This window comes from Lycium barbarum, chromosome 11 (genome assembly GCF_019175385.1).
Source record: "Lycium barbarum isolate Lr01 chromosome 11, ASM1917538v2, whole genome shotgun sequence".
Taxonomy (NCBI): domain Eukaryota; kingdom Viridiplantae; phylum Streptophyta; class Magnoliopsida; order Solanales; family Solanaceae; genus Lycium; species Lycium barbarum.
In genome coordinates this window covers 44,026,252-44,033,624 of record NC_083347.1, presented here as the reverse complement: position 1 = coordinate 44,033,624, position 7,373 = coordinate 44,026,252, and the positions used below count along the sequence as shown (strand labels likewise).

General features: G+C 36.9%; 1 long non-coding RNA gene across 1 annotated transcript; it reads right to left on the bottom strand.

The window, feature by feature from the left end:
- Positions 1-1,212: 1,212 nt before the first annotated feature.
- Positions 1,213-5,883, bottom strand: LOC132618086 (uncharacterized). Its single transcript, XR_009573954.1, has 3 exons — positions 5,703-5,883; positions 5,202-5,253; positions 1,213-1,497 (listed from the first exon to the last, which is right to left on the bottom strand). It is a non-coding gene; the product is annotated as an uncharacterized LOC132618086 (long non-coding RNA).
- Between the last annotated feature and the right edge of the window lie 1,490 nt (positions 5,884-7,373).

Genomic DNA, 7,373 nt, shown 5'->3' with positions numbered 1-7,373 from the left:
CTTTTTTATTGTACTTCATGCTTTACATACTCAGTACATTTTCCGTACTGACCCCCTTTCTTCGGGGGCTGCGTTCATGCCCGCAGGTACAGACACTCAGTTTGGTGATCCTCCAGCTTAGGACTTCTGCCCAGCTGCTTGGAGAGCTCCATTGTTCCGGAGCTTGAGCTATTTTCGTACAGATCCTTTTGACATAGATATTGTTATACTCTTAGAGGTCTGTAGACATGTGTGGGTTGTATATATGGTTTAGTTAGCTTTATAGATGTCGTTCGTTTTGGATGTTCCCGTGTATAGTGGCAGCCTTGTCGGCTTGCATATTTTGTTATGTTTGGTTAACTGTAACTCCTCAGGAGACAAGTTCATTCTGATATATGGCATTATGAGTCTACAACATGCTTTTACAGATTTCCACATTGTCCTTAGTATCAGTTTGATTATATATAATAGGTTCGTATACGAGTATCCAACTCAGGCACTAGTCCTGGTCCATCGGTTTGGGTCATGACACGAGATGCCACCGCTACTGCATGTTGAATCCTCGGAGCCTGTGCTCTGTCCGGATCTGGAGCCGCTACCCCTGCGCTCCTACCTGTTAGACCCGCTGGTATAGCTCCGGCCTATGCTAACCTATGCAACCAATGCAGCACCAGTGCCATAGCATCTGGTATACCTTGAGCAGCTACAGCTGCTGGTGGAACTGGTACTGCTGCTGGCTGGGCAGGTGCGGCTGCCTCTCGCGCTACCTTATTAGGAACTATTGGAGGCACGAGGTCAACCACTGGGGCGCCGCCCCCCGCTGGGGCCGCCCCTCTGCTAGCTGCTTTGCCTCTACCTCTACCTCTAGCTGCTGCCGTGCGTGTTCTCGCCATCTGCGAGAGAATGAAGGATAGTCAGATACCAATTTGAATCAGCAGATACCAATTGGAATCAAGTAGCACGAAAGAAAAAAGAAAAGGGAGTTTTCCTAGTGTCCGGCAACCTCTCGAAGATAAGTACAGACGACTCCGTAGCGATCTACAAGACTCTGCTAGACATGTCCTTGTATGATGGGATCGACAAACCTAAAGCTCTGATACCAACTCTATCATGACCCAACCCGCCATGACTGGCACCCATCTAAATCCTAGTGGGCGAACTAACACACAAGACACCTATTCATTCAATCCGATTTTATATTAACCAAGCTAAATAGTATTACTCATTCAAACATAAAAGAACAAGATAAGTCATGCCATAAATACTGAAATAAGTGTGGAAGTTATAACTATTACAATCCCCAAAATCTGAAAGTCATCGTACAAGACTCTAAGCTAAAAACTTGTCGAAGAATCTGAAGTCTAACAAGTAAGTAATCTATAATATCCAGAGTACGAAAAGACATCATAGCAAGAAGATCTTCGAGCGGCCTGACATGGGAAGAAGCTCACCCAAAATCTGTCAACAAATGTCCTCCACGCTAGATGTGAGGATGAGCAATGGTCTCTATATCACAATCTGCACTCAAAGAATGCAGCAAGGTAGTATCAGTACAAACACTATGTACTGGTAGATATCATAGGCCAACTAAGATTAGTATCATGCATATTTCGTAAAATCAATAGAATAAAACAAGCCAGTCAACAGACATGAATATCAATAAATCACAGCAAGTCAACCAAGAACAATCACAATCAAATCACTAAGATGTCAAGCATCACAATCACGTAAGTCACAACGGAAATAAATTTACCACAATAACCTCACTCGCTGTACATACATGCTAGCTGATGTCTTAGCTCTGTAGCCAAACCTCCGCCCCGAAACAAACCTCGATTGCGGGACATATCAAAGTACCTCTAGTTTTCGGAACGATCCTCGAACCACGAGCCCATAATCTAGGTCACAAAAGTGCCTTTCCATACCTCTTACGGAACATTATTTCTTACCTTCCCAGTTTCAACAATCAACTCATGATTTCATGTCACAATACCCTTGAGAAGATTATATTAGCTTCTCATCACAACACATCCACTGTAGATTTAATCACATAGGAACAATGGCACGGAGCCTACACAAACAATCAATCACATTCATGTAGGAATTTAACCACACAATACCATGCATGAAAACTAGACATGCTTTCTAGTAAGGAGATCACCAAACATACAATCAACTAACCAAAGTCTAACTTAAGTAAACCGTAACCTACCTCAAAGTAGAGATGGAACACGCAGGTTACTCTGCTACAACCTTTCCTTTCCTCAAAGCCTTAATACGTTCACGGTCTAAAAATAAAAGGCTCAATGAGTAACATTGCTCAATTTACAAGCACCAAAGAAAGAATACTCTTTCCTTTCCCCATTCTATGGGTGGATGATTTTCTAGGTGATAAACAATCTATCAAGGCCCCTAGTATTCATTTACCATCAATTTATACAACATTCTATCAAATATTTCCATTACAAATAGTTTTCTATGGCAAAGACACCATTATTGTAGAACCCTAGGTCTCAAATCACTTAGTTTATGATTTTAAATGTTCAATTTATGACAAATAGCAACTCATCAATCCATTTAAATGATAAATAAATGATAATAACCCCAACCCATCAAGTTTAGAAGGTTTATTGACATTCTAGGGTTTCTACTTCACTTTCACCATTAAAGACCCATGAAGATGATTATAATAATGAAGGGGAAGGGAGCGATAGAATGAAAAGCAATGGAACTTACCTCTCAAGGTTATCTTGCTCTAGCTTGCAAATTCTCTCTAGGTGCTTGTTGGGAAGTGTGTTGGGGTTTTGTGAGAAGAGAAAATAAAACTGAGTAAATAAAATCCGGGCTACTATTTTACGTCGACTGCTATAGCGGTCATCACGCCGCTATAACTGCCCACCACAAAATCGTTGTGACCGCTATGGCGGTCCATCTACTGCTATAGCGGTACCACCATAGAGGTACATTTCCCGCTACAACGGCGACAAAGGAAAATGGATGGCCGTTGGCAGCGGTCCGAGTACCGCCACAGCGGTACCATCGCAGCGGTACTCCTACCGCCTCGTTTTGGGCAACAAGCTCGATTTTGTCCAATTTTTCCCCTATCACCCCACATTTCATCCAAGGCCTCAAAAACATAACACAAAACATGCACATATACAAAAAGACGCCCCACGAATCCACCTGCAGCCTCAGAATTCCTAACGGAGTCCTAATTTCCCATAACGACCGGAAGGGTCGTTACAATTTGACATGCATATCAGATGTGTATACCTGGTATACATCTAACAAAACCAATTATTACCTACATAAAAGACTAAGTCTTGTAAAGCTCATGTATATATCATGTATACGCCCTTATTGTTTTAAACTTAAGTAATTAACTAACCCGCCTATTTCAACCAATATAATTCAAACTCTTTTTATTATCCTGATTAAATAACACTAGACTGCGTCAAAAAAACTCTAATCCCTCTAAGTATCACCTTATTCCTATGATTCAATTAGCATTATCATTCATTAACTTAAGTTGACTGTACAGAACTGGGTTGCAAGCAACTCCAAGTTTTTTCCAAGTTTCCTTCAAGCCTTTGACTCTATTAACCACCTAATCCATTCTCATTTATCACCCTGATGCCAAAAAAGACCTATGTACTATTTTAGACTCCAACATAACCAACAAGATGGACAACATACTTCAGAATTGCATAGTGTGAATATACAGTCTCAAATGAGTCAAACAGGTCCCTAAACTTGATGCGAGCAACCACAACAACAACTATAGCATTTAATAAGGCTAAACAGGTGAATACAAACTCAAATAGGTATCATAACATATAATCAGACATTCAGCTACCAACAGGGGCACTCAATACCATTTTTTGCAATCTGAAGACACAATGCCATGACATGAACAATAGGAGAAGACCTTGAATCAACCCACAACCCTATGTTGACCTAAGGTTAAATCTGCATAAGACTCTTACTATCATTGTTCCATGTTTTTGGAGGTCAGACACTATAAGTGAATTAGGACCAACCTTATTGGAAAAAAAATCATTTGAAGACCATCTTAAGAGAAACAGATTCACTTCTTGGACCAAATCCCTTGTTCTAATGGGAGAAAGAATCAGGTTAGTGCATCAGTGTAGCAAGTTTCACCCCATGAATTTGTAGGGCCTACCATGACAACCTTTTATTTGAGATAAAGCATTACTTGAATCAAGTTATACTTTATTCTTTCCAGATCTCTTTCTCTCCAAGGTGTCTTTAAAAAGACTTCCCATGTCAAGTGGCTTATAAAATGCTCATTCATACACATGAACCCCTCATACTATTATTAGACCCATTAAACTAAAAGTGAGACAGTTTTAGAAAACCATACTAACCACACTTTAACTTCTCAAGATCAGATCAACAAAACCAAGCTAGAACAGGCCTAGTTCTATGTATTTATTAGGCATGTCACTGTATTATTGAACACCTATTCCAACCAGACGTTTTAATACCCTTAGCCTAACCTAATTTAGGGACTGACTTCTTCAAAATAAAAAAATTGAGTGCTAACCGATTTATAACAGGTCCCTTAAGGCCATTTCACTCATTCTTCAAGTCTAGCAAAGGCGAGTTAGTCATTTTTTACACATAAGTTCACCTTATTAGTGTATTATAATTGTCAAACCCTTCTTGAAATTTTCACTTAATCCTAGGTGGTTACATTGAGGTAAACTCAAGAAAAACATCATCATAATTACTATCATTCAAGTTTACAAGTTAACAGACCATTCTCATACTTTACCAATTAGAATCAATTTAAAATTAGCATTTTTAGTTTCAATCTTAATGTAGAATCTACTAAATCTTACTTTAGATAACTAGATATGAAAGATAAACTCAATTTTTGAAAAAAAAAAAAAAACAAGACTCAACAGGATAATACTAACGATTAACAGTGTCAAACTTAAATTAGAATTCATTGAACCCTCATGCTTAATCTATTCCACATAATCAGACGTAAGAAACTAAAATCAATATCTGCTAAACAATGTCTCCACAGGATTACACTAAGACATCTAATCACAATGAAGGAAATATAAATACGTACAAGCACATAACTAATATGAACAGTTAACAACTAATGAAACACTACTAAAGCATCTAAATTAATCAAGAACTAATATAATCAAGAAGTAAAGGAAAATTAATAATAAGATAAAAATTACCTTTTTGAAGTGCAGCCGAATATCGAGAATGGACTTGGAGCCTTTGTACTTCCTAAACCAGGTCTCAGCCACAAACAACAAGAAAAGAAAGAGTAAAAATTATTTAACTAAACACTTGAACTAAAAACCCAAGTTTAAAGCAGATTTGCTTTTTAAAACCCTAGTTCAAGTTTTTTTTTTCTCTGTAAATCGAGAGTACTCTTTTTCTTTGTGAAATGGGAGTCTATTTATAGAACCCTGAATTGAAATGAAACCCTAATCTTTTTGATGAGGGACTTTGCAAAATTCTAGAAATTTTCCTTTGTTTTCAACATTACACGGTCAAGATTTAAACAAAACAACAAATAAATGGTCTGATTTCCTCTACTTGAGATCGATTCGGGTCATAGTGCATGGACCAATGAGATTTTAGAATTCAAAATCAAGCCAAGGCAAATCCCTTGGGATTTGTCCTTGTTGTTCGTAGAAAAGCAAAAAGAAGAGGAAAAATGGGTGTTATACCTTGTTTGGATCCAACTGTGGTGGAGATAGGACGGTATCATTGAATGCATTGCCTCAAACAGCCATGCCAGGCCCGGCAAAATCCTGGTGGCTCTGAAACTTGCCAAATTTGGATAGAGGATGACAAAGAGAGAGAGTGATTTTAGTGGCGGCGCTAGGCTTTTCTCAAACCCTAGTTAAAAATGGCAAAAAACGTGTTTGTGTGTGGGTAGGTTTATATATTATGGGTGAGTTGGGCCGGGTTCGGTCGGTTTGGATTGGGCCTAGCCGACAATGAAGAGGAGAGGTACATGGCCCAATTATATATGTGTTATGCGTGATATACACATATAGATGTGTATACACACGTATACACATGTATATTTGACAAATTACTCTTTAAATGAAGAAAAAGAAAAGCATTAATCAGGGCCAGCTCGATCATAAAGCCTTTAAAGCAATGGCTTGAGGCCCCAATTTTTTGAGGGCCCTATTTTTTCCTAAAAAATTATCATATATGTGTGTGTGTTATTATATTCAAATTCCCCGCTTTTACTATTTTTATTATTAAATATTCTAATTTCGTACTGTTTTAATATATTTTTCTTTGCGCTGGGGGTCTATGGGAAACAATCTCTCTACCTCCCAAGGTTAGAGTAAGGTCCGCTTACACATTATCCTCCCAAGCCCCATTTGTGGGATTACACTGGGTATGTTGTAAATCTTCTAATTACAAAAAGAGATTTTTTTTTTTAAGAATTAATTGCATCCCAAAAAAATGAGCCCTTGATAGCTATATTATCAATTGAAAAGGATTTGTTAAAACACATGCATTATAAAGCAGTAGTTAATGACTTCACATCTAAACAAGCTAGAAAAGTAGATTTTAAATAAAAATATATATATGACGATCTTTCCTTCTTTAAAAACAATTCTCTGTGAAATTTAGCTTTAGACCTCCATTCTTGTTCAGTCTGCCTGGTATCTCACATATGTATTTTTCTCACAAATCCACACTAAATACGAATTTCATGTTTTTTATTTTAATTACTAAAGACAGAAATTAAAGAAGCAAGTAGAAAGATGATAAGGTCTATATCTTGAAAATATTTTCAAAAGTAAGCCTACACTAACTATTACTCTTATGACTTATGACTTATCACTTATACTAGTCTTGGGAAGCCCGTGTTGAGCTCGGGTCCAAGATCAAGGTAGAAAATTTCACAATAGTTTAAATTAGAAAAGAGATAATTTGATACATGGTAAACCATTATAGTTGGATGTATTTAATATATATATATATATATATATATATATATATATATATATATATATATTTAAAAAAAACTGACTATAAGAGTAGTAGACTATTTAGTTTTGCTTTTCTTCACAATGGCTCAAAAAAAAAAAAAACTACTCTCTCCATTCCTAGTTAAGTGTCTTAGTTTGACTGCGCATGAGGTTTAAAAAATAAAATAAGTTTTTTGAATTTTGTGATCTTAAACTTGACATGAAGAATTTTGGAATTAAAAAACTTATTAAATATAGAAAGATGCATTCTTTTTGGGACAGGCCACCAAAAAAAAAAAAAAATTAGGACGAAGGGTATATTATTTCAGCTAAGATTTCGATATATAGAATGATACTTTTATTTCTTCATCACATATTCTTGGTTTATTTTCTTAAAAATAT